Genomic DNA, 10,563 nt, shown 5'->3' with positions numbered 1-10,563 from the left:
GGAAAAAAGAAGTGAACTTTTTCTTTGGATAGGTCTACGTGCACTTTGGGATACCGACAAACAATATTTCAGAAAAAGACATGATATTTCACAGTGCAGTTTGGAATACAATGTGGGAGATTATGGACATGAAGTTGAAGATATATACAACATTACATCTTGTTGACAGTGTTGGACCCGCCAACATGTAAGGGGATCCCCTCGATAAGAATTCCCGATTAGACCTCAGAAAGTTTGGTGTACGAGTCCTAGCAATGGATCGTACGGTAATGCCTTGACCGCGATTTCACACAAAGGCAAGTAAGATAAATCTATTGGTAGCAAGGGTGTGACAGTTGCAGTGAGCCAAGGAAGGTGCATGAGAGGTTCTAACACACGGGGGTTGAGATGAGTGCGCCCCTTGGAAACCTGTAATAGTACGCGGCTTGGAAGGGAACACATGAGCGAAGATGCATCACAAGCTGGAAAGAAAGTTAGCGAGCAATCCAAAGTGATGGTTAAACCAACAACACATTTTAGAAATATTCATACATACTTATATAGAATAGTCCATACATGCATGTGTAAGAAAACAAATACATATATCATTTAAAGTAAACCAGATAGCATAGAATACAATACAACATATGCATGAAACGTGTTGGCTCTGTTATATTAAGTGTAAGTTACAGTCATACAATACATCCATGTCCAATGACTAGTTCCAATAGTGGAACATTACAACCACAACCGCCTGCTCCTCCAAAGAGATGTACTAGCTTTGCGCGGTGGAGAAGCCAAGGCTCGTTACAATATTTTCCAAGCTTTCTCTAAGATACTCCTGTCGAAGCTTGGCTAAGCAAAAGCCCTTACAATGAGTTATGAGGTTCTATTTACAGAAAAGGGTGGGGTGACCCTTGACATTCCCCTTTGTGACAGTTCATCTACCCTCATGACTCTTCTTCTAGTATATGACTGTTACATCCAACTATTGACACTTGAACTTCCACTTGACACGACGTTACATTACAATGCACATGTGCTCATGTGAGACAAAATGGCTTGAGAAAACCATGCAATACATCAATGACACTCGGTCCATTGTGGTGATACCAACTCTTTGACATGCTTGTGATGGTGAAGGTGGTGAGGTGATGCCAAGCTTGGTCATCCGTGATAGTGTGCATGCACCCCGTGAAGTGAACTCTTGCCTCCGTTGCATCTAGCTGCATTGGTGTGGCTCCTTCATCCAACTCGTCTGCTAGCATGTGCATGGTCTTCTTCGTGCAAACGAACTGGAAACACATTGATGCATAATGTCTGTGCTGATCTTCCAGTGTGTCCTGGTGGTCATGCACATCAACTGTCAACTACATGCTCAGCTCCAATCGAACTTCCTTCTTGTCTTCGCCTTGGTGAGTGTGCTAAATGGGTTTGATCGCATGCGTGCGCACAATAAAATACATGTTTTTGCATCCCTTTCATGTGATCAACAACACTACTCACCATGTCTGCTTCGTGCCAGCTGTTGGGATAGATATATAACTTGTACGAGCGCAATTTCATCGTGAGTGCATGTTGCGCCCCCTCCTGTTCTTGTTCCTACTGCAACTCATTCGCATGTTGGTGTAGCTCATGTTCTTCCTCAAGTTACTGCTTCAGCACATGCAACTCCTTCTTTGTTCCATTCTTTGTCTTCATGTAATCGTGCCATCACCTCATAGCCTGAGTCTCCAAAGTTGCTTTCATCATCAATGGATCTGCTTGAGCTTGCAACTTTGTTCTGCCTCCGTGTTGTCAACAACCTTTCTCTTGCATTCATTGCATCCGGTATGCCACCTTTAGATGTTGTTCATGATGTTTCTCGCTGTGATATTATTGTCATCATATCTTGATGTCATTGTCTACGAAGAATTTGATGTCTTTGTGAGTATGAAAGCTCATAGACACTTGATCGACTGCATCCCCAAGTGTGGTTTGAACGGTGTCTTCAACTCTGCTCTCCTGGAAACCATTGTACCTATGCTCATGAGAGGCAAATGAACACCTGTGATACCTAGAGACATGGAAACACTCATTCCAAGCAATCTATCAGTAGAAAACCACAATGAACTTGAGAACTGACTTGCAACATACATGTGTGATTGATCATGAAGATCGCGCAATTTTTGTCAGGAGGTCGAGAGACTGAGTTCCAAAACTATACAAGGCTCAGTTTGGGCTACTGGGAGGGTGACTGACTGCTGGAACTACACAATACATAGTCTAGTTTGGTTGTTGATTGTTGGAATTACGCAATGCGCAATCTCAACTAGAAATGGTTGTAAGCTCAGTCACTGCATTATGCAATTCTCTGGGCCAATAGTCCTTGTCCCTCAGATTTTTGCAAAGAAACCCTGGAGAATAGCTCCTGTGAAGAAATGCACATTTTTTGAGAGGAAGACAGAACCTTCCCTCCCAAGATTGCGCAATGTTATCTTGGTGAGGCAGAGTCTAAGCCGAGGCTGCCCAGACTCGCTGATGGGAAACTGAACACGAATTTGAAAGTGAATGGATGGTGATACTTAGTATAAGCATAAGAGAATGATTGTGAATGCAAACAGTGAATGACATATTCAAAAAATGGAACAACATGCATGTGAGTGAGGCGAGTCTTTGAATCGGTGACCATTCATGAAAAATCGTTTCATGCATGCGATAGAAATTAGATGTTAACGAAAATTGAAATGGTGCTAGTACAAGCTATTACTTATCAAAACAATATAAAGTGCTCATTGAAATCAAGCAGACAACGTTCATACAAAGCGAAACACAAAAAGCGCCAGAAATGCAACACAAGACATGGAAAGCAGGCTTACCCCAAAACAGCTGAGCTGAATGTGCCGACAGCTCCTAGATGCGATACGAGATGTCAAAGCTACAAGGTTGATGTGAGGAATGATCTCTGCATCACCTGGTTGATGAGTTTTGATAAAATCAAGGTTGTGACGTGCATGCCACAAATCTAGGGAAAGCGACACTTCGTGGGAGGTTTCTGAAATGATCCTTGCATGTAACCTCCAACTGCCAAAAATAGGTCCCTAAAACAAGGGATGCCTTTGCATGCTACCTTGGGAGAAGCAGCCCATGCATGAAAGTCTGTTTTGCTCAGTCCCAGAGGGAGCTGGTCAACTCAGCTACACATGCAAGAGGTTGCTCAACTACTGGGAGAAAATGTGCATTTCTGGTTGGGAGCTGGGCTGGCTGCTTAGAATATTTGCACAATTTCTGGGCAGAGGAGATGATTGCTTCCCAGTTTTGCACAAATTTTGGGTTGAGTAGCCCAGCTGGGAAGGATTATGCAATTTTTTGGGTGAAGCTTGCTCAGCAGAATTGCACAATTCTAGGGCCCAGCAGGCTGCCAGCCAGGATTGCGCAATTTCTGGAGGGAAGGCTAGTTTTCCTCCAAATTTGCACAAATTCTTGAAGGAGCTACTCAGCCTACTGGACCAAGTCTAGATGAATAGCCTGTGAGGTGAATGCATCAAGGTTTGACCGACAGGTTGTCTCTCTGCAAGAAAATCACTAGAGCTTGTGTACTTGATGAGGCAAGACATGCTGCTGTGAAGGTTGGTAGGGAGGCTCCAAAATGAAGCTAAGGAAAATTTTTGGAGGGTGTTTGTAGCTGCTACCACACTTGGCGACACACTGGAAGAACTCCAGCTCTCTAAATGGACCTTGTTCGTGAAAAAAAATTTTAACACCTCCAGAAGTATTGTTGAGTTCTCAGTTCGTCTTGGTTTCCACACTTTCTTGATTGTAAGATGTAGCATGTGCCACGCTCTTGGTCAATTGACACAAATTCCAAGCCAATTAAATGCATTTGTTTCGATTGGGGTTGAGGGGTATTTTGGTGCACAAGTAGTATAGTCGTCAGAGTCTTAGTTTCATATCTGGTGTTGCTCTGCTGCTAGCAGGCCTAGACAGTACCTCGGTGGAGTCACATAGGAACAAAGCATGGCTTCGTTGCTAGTGAGCCTAGTCAGTACCCTGATGGAGTTACTTGCATCACCTCTATGTGCAAGAATCCTTTCTCTTCTTTCACCTTATTCATTTTTTCAAACTTTTTTCACTTTTTCATTTTTTCATTTTTCATCTTCATAACTGTGCATAGCACTTATTCATTTCAAAGGCGAAAGAGGGATCCCGACTTGTTGAGATAAAACAAGGTTGTTCCTACAAAGAAGTAATTTATTATACCGCTGACGTGCCTATTAAGGTTTTCCCCCTCACCTTAATCTACTTGACTGAGTTGACAAGGATTAACCCAAAAACAACCGACTAGAGTAGGTGATACTAGTGAGCGAGCAAGCGTTGTGTTTTCACTAAGGTTCACTTCGAACAGTACATATTTTCCATTGATATATCATGGACTGAAGGCAACAAGTTCTTACATAAGAGAGCGGGAAACAGATAACCAAATGTTGATAGTTGTTCAAGTCCTCTCGTACCTTACCCATCTTGTTTCACGAGTCATACATGGTTTCATGCGAAACTAACCTATGAAAAAAATAAGCAAACCATAAACAAACAAGCAAGCAAGCGAACAAACCAACAAATCAAGTAAGAAAACAAGCATGCAAGCAAACACTACTCCTAAGCTAATGGTGCATGGGCCATCTCACGTGAAGTGATATTTCCAATGCAACCATCGGTGCATTAGTTGACCAATGTTGGTGAAGGCATGGTTTGAAAACAAGACAGCTGCGTCAACCAGAAAACAAGAAATATATAATAGTGAAGACAAACACACTCCGAGTTTATGAGCGACCATAGAACAAAGATGAGTGAAAGTGCATGACAAGCACTCTGTGGAGTTGCCATGGTGTTGTGTTACACTGCATGCAAATGTTGAGTGTGTGCATTCTCTTGACTGTGACATGCAAGAAAACGTGAGAAAGGTAGAACACTTATGTTGTGCATGTTTTCTTGTTGTGTAAGATTCCTCCAACGCATGAGTGATGGGATCGTGTAGTTCGAGTGGAGGAAGCAAAATCTAGGTGTTTGGTTGATCTTCAATGCAAAGCAGAGAGTGATGAGGATCCTTGAGTGTTTCAACAATTTGATGATTGGAAGTGAAACCAACCTCAGGACAACGAGGGCCTAACATAACCATAAGCTCGGGCTGAAGTGCCTTGACAGCCTGCGGGGTTTCGAATTCGTCAACAGATAGATCATCGTAGATCAGTGTCTTGGACAAATTAGCAACGATTGAATCAACATCGTGATCAGATGAAGAAGTAGAGAGATCACGACAACCAATATAAGAAAATTCAAGATGTTTGTCGGCATCCTCATGATTTGATGAATCAGGCAAAGGGGAAGATGGGAAGCAAATATGTTCACCCTCTGTGTTTTCAGGAAAGATAGATGACAGATTGGATGGATTTTCGAGGAATATGTATCCTCTCTACACTGTAATGACAGAATGACATCCGACGTGTCCTTTGAATGATCGGAAGTAGAAACATCCGGAAATGAGTTTTCATAGGGGAAATCAGTAGTGATAGAATCACAAGGGATGTTAGGATAAAGTAGATGAGGTGCGGCTGGAAGGGATTCATCCTTCACCATGGGTTCTTCTTTATATTCCCACACACACTCATCATGAATGATGGTGTAGGTTGGCTACATAACACCAACTCTGTGACAACTTGATCCTCGTTCAAAACAGGTGAGGAGTCTGTAATGGAAGAACACAAGATAGTACAATCCAGAGGATCAACAAAACGCAGGGACGAAGGTTGAGGGAACGAATCCACGTGACAACCAATAGGATTGCAAGCCAAATTTGTGCATATATCAAGAGCAGGTGGGGTGGGAGGATGTGATAGTTCAACAGAGGTATGTGCATGATCTCCTACATCACTTTGCGGTGTTGGAGCTATTTGATGAGGTGAAGGCAGACAGTCACTTGTGACAGTGACTGTGCCTACTCATGATTGCGCAGTTCCATCACCGGAGTATGAGAGGGATTCGAGTGATTTCAAGAATTGTGGATTTTCATATATGTAAAGAAGATACTCAAATCTCCCATTGAGAAATTCCCAATCAATATCATCTTCAGGGAATCGGTATGCAAGATTACAAAAGCATGTGTGAAATTGTTCAACAAATTCAGCGGGTGCTTTTTGTAAATACAGAATTTATTTGTTGAGTGCTTTACGGTCAAAGTGATTGAAATCATGGTCTATCTCTATGACCAGATGAGCAAGAGAATGAGTAGATTTTTCAGGCAGTGTGGCACACCAGTGCATTGGGTTCCCTCGAAGCATGTAGACGAACAATGCACAGCTCATGTATTCTTCAAAGAATCCATGTCTTTTGCATGAACCTACAATGCCGACCACGAGCCTAACCAAGACTATGTAACCTCCACCATCATATGTTTTATCAGACAAGTTATCCGAGAGCTTTTCTGAGATGATGAAATCGTTTCCATAATACATACACTCCGATAGAGCAACTCGGTAGTTATTCATGATAGATATGTAGAGGTTCAAAACAGATGTGAGGAATCAACTTGTCATCTAGCCCTCCTTCTAGCAACAAAATGTTGATAGTGCTAGACCTACCAACATGTAAGGGGACCTCCCTGGTAAGAAGTCCCAATTGAACCTGAGATCATTTGGTGTAGGAGTCCCAATAGTGGGTCATACGGTAATGCCTTGACTGCGATTTCGCACAGAGCCAAGTAAGATAACTCTGTTGGTTGGAAGGGTGTGATAGCTACAGCGAGACAAGGAAGGTGCATGAGAGGTTCTAACACATAGGGGTTGAGATGAGTGCGCCCCTTGGAAACATGTAATAGTACGTGGATTGGAAGGGAACACATGAGCAAAGATGCATCACAAGTTGGAAAGCAAGTTAGCGAGAAATCCAAAGTGATGGTTAAACCAACAATACATTTCAGAAATATTCATACATACTTATACAAAACAGTCCATACTTGCATGCGTAAGCAAACAAATACATATATAATTTAGAGTAAACCAGATAGCATAGAATACAATACAACATATGCATGAAACGTGTTGGAACTATTCTATTAAGTGTAAGTTCCAGTCATACAATACATCCATGTTCAACCACTAGTTCCAAAGTGGAACATTACAGTCACAACCGCCTGCTCCTCCAAAGAGATGTACTAGCTCTGCGCAGTGGAGAAGCCAAGGCTCATTACAATACTGTCAAATATTTCTCTAAGATACTCCTATTGAATATTGGCTGACCAAAAGCCTCTACAATGAGTTATGAGTTTATATTTATAGCAAAGGGTGGGGTGACCCTTAACATTCTCCTTTGTGATAGTTCATCTACCCTCATGACTCTTCATCTACTCTATGACTGTTACATCCAACTATTGACACTTGAACTTCCACTTGACATGACGTTACATTACAATGCACATGTTCTCATGTGAGACAAAATGGCTTGAGAAAGCCATGCAAGACATCACTGACACTCGGTCTGTTGTGGTGAGACCAACTCTTTGACATGCTTGTGATGGTGAAGGTGGTGAGATGATGCCAAGCTTGGTCATCCGTGATGGTGTGCATGCACCCCATGGTGACATCTTGCTGAAGCGAACTCTTGCCTCCATTGCATCCGGGTGCATTGGTGTGGCTCCTTCATCCAACTCATTTGCTAACATATGCAAGGTCTTCTTGGCACAACTAAACTGGAAACATACTTATGCATAGTGTCCATGCTGATCTTCCAATGTGTGCTGGTGGTCATGCGTATTAACTGTCAACTACATGCTCAGCTCCAGTCGGACTTTCTTTTTGTCTTCGCATTGGTGAGTGTGCTAAATGGGTTGGATCGTATGCGTGCGCATAATGACATCCATGTTTCTGAATCCCTTGCATGCGATCAACAACATTGCTCACCATGTCTACTCTGTGCCAACTGCTAGGATGGATCTATAACTTGTACGGGTGCAATTTCATCCATGAGTTCACGTTGCACCCCCTGTTGTTCCTGATCCAGCTGCAACACATTCACTTGTCTATGCAGCTCATGTTCTTCCTTGAGATGCTACTTCAGCACATGCAACTCCTACTTTGTTCCATTATCTGTCTTTGCGTGATCACGTTGGCACCTAATAGCCTAAGTCTCCAAAGTTGCTTTCATCATCAATGCTTCTACTTGAGCTTGCAACTTTGTTCTGCCTCCATGTTGTCAATAACCTTCCTCTTGCATTCGTTGCATCCAGTATGTTGCCTTCAACTACTTTTTATGATGCTGCTCACTGTGATGTTGGTGTTGTCATATCTTGATGTCCTTGTGTACAAACAAATCGATGCCTTCGTGAGTAGGCAAGCTCATAAACACTTGATCGACTACATCCCCGAGTGTGCTCTGAATGGTGTCTTCGACTCTGCTCTCTTGGAAACCATTGTACATGTGCTACTGAGAGGCATATGAACACCTGTGATACCTGGAGACATGGAAACACTCATGGCAAGCAATCTGTCAGTCGAAAACCAAAATGAACTTGAGAACTTACTTGCAACATCGCTGTGTGACTGATCATGAAGGTTGCGTAATTTCCGTCGGGAGGTCGGGAGATTGAGTTCCAAACCTGTGCAAGGCATAGTCTGAGCTACTGGGAGGCTGACTAACTACTAGAACTATGTAATGCATAGTCCAGTCTGGCTGCTGACTACTGAAATTGTGCAATGTGCAATCTCAACTAGCAATGGTTTCAGGTTTAGTGACTGCATTGTGCAATTCTTTGAGCTAACAGTCATTGTCCCTCAGATTTGCACAAATCAAGTTTGGAGAACAACTCCTGGGTAGAAATGTGCAATTCTGGAGAGGAAGATAGAGCCTTCCCTCCCAGGATTGTGCAATGTTGTCTTGGTGAGGCAGAGTCTGGGTCGAGGTTGCCTAGACTGACCGATGGGAAACTGAACATGAATGTGAAAGTGAATGCATGGCAATACTGAGTATAAGAATAAGTGAATGATTATGCATGCAGCCAGTGAATGATAGATTCAGAAAATGGAACAATGTGCATGTGAGTGAGGTGAGTCGCCGATTTGGCGACCGTTCATGAAAAACAGTTTCATGCATGCGACAACAATGAGATGTTAACAAAAACTGAAATGGTGCTAGTACAAGCTAGTATGTATGAAAATGACAGCAATCGCTCACTAAAATCAAGCAAACATCGTTCATACGAAGTGAAACACAAAAAGCACCAAAAGTGCAACACAAGACATGGAAATCGGGCTTACCCCAAAAAAGTTGAGTTGAATGTGCCGACAACTCCTAGATGTGATGTGGGATGTTAGAGTTACAAGGTTGATGTGAGGAATAAACTCTACATCATCTAGTTGATGAGTTTTGATAAAATCGAGGTTGTGACGCGCATGCCACAAATCTAGGGAAAGCGACACTTGGTGGGATGTTTCTGAAATGATCCTTGCATGTAACCTCCAACTGCCAAAAATAGGTCCCTTAAACAAGGGATGCCTTTGCATGCTTCCTTAGGAGAAATAGCCCATGCATGCAAGTCTATTTTTTTCGGTCCCGGAGGGAACCGTTCAACTCAGTTTCACATGCAAGAGGTTGCTCAATCGCTGGGAGAAAATTCACATTTATGGTTGGGAGTTGGGTTGGCTGCTAAGAAGATTTGCACAATTTATGTGCAGAGAAGTTGATTTCTGCCTAGATTTGCGCAAATTATGTGTTGAGTAGCCTATTTGGGAAGGATTGCGCAATTTTCAAGGTGAAGTTTGCTCAACAGAATTGCCCTATTCTAGGGCCCAGCAGGCTACGAGCCAGGATTGCACAATTTATGGAGGGAAGGCTGGTTTCCCTCCAGATTTGCGCAAATTCTTGAAGGAGCTGCTCAGCCTACTAGACCAAGTCCGAATGAACAACCTGTGACGAGAATGCATCAAGGTTTGACCGACAAGTTGTCTCTCTACAAGAAAATCACTAGAGCTTGTGTACTTGATGAGGCAAGACATGCTGCTATGAAGTTTGGTAGGGAGGCTCCAAAACGAAGCTAAGGAAAAATTTTGGAGGGTGGTTGTAGCCGTTACAACACATCCACAAATAGATGGGAAAAAAAATTAATCAACATAACTGAAGAGCCTCAGTATTGCAGCAAGGATGTTGCAACTCCTAGGGCTACCAACTTTACTTTATCAACCTGGGTTTTCGTACAAACTTGTAGGTGACAGTGCTATATACACAACAGATGCAACATTCTACTCATGTCACTTCTCAACCAGGGTTCTAGACCACTAAGGTTTCAGACCAAGCTACTACTGACTAGAAGGATTCTGACTACTGACAGTGAATGTAAAGCTAGTTCTAATGCAGGAAAGTAAATTCTTGCCTATTTAGGAAATGAAAGTTACAGAATGGTAAATGCTATGAGATGCCATAAATCATCTAGCTAGGAAATGACACAAAATACCTGCAGAAAAGAACTATGCTAACCTTGCAATTTATCCTCTATCTATTAGGACTGTCTGGAAAGGGAAAGTTGTTCTATCATGTAGGACTCATACATACATGCACTAA

Source organism: Pinus tabuliformis, chromosome 4_1 (genome assembly GCF_031772625.1).
Source record: "Pinus tabuliformis cultivar Carrire ecotype Pingquan chromosome 4_1, CPIR1, whole genome shotgun sequence".
Taxonomy (NCBI): domain Eukaryota; kingdom Viridiplantae; phylum Streptophyta; class Pinopsida; order Pinales; family Pinaceae; genus Pinus; species Pinus tabuliformis.
Note: the sequence above shows the minus strand (reverse complement) of the source record.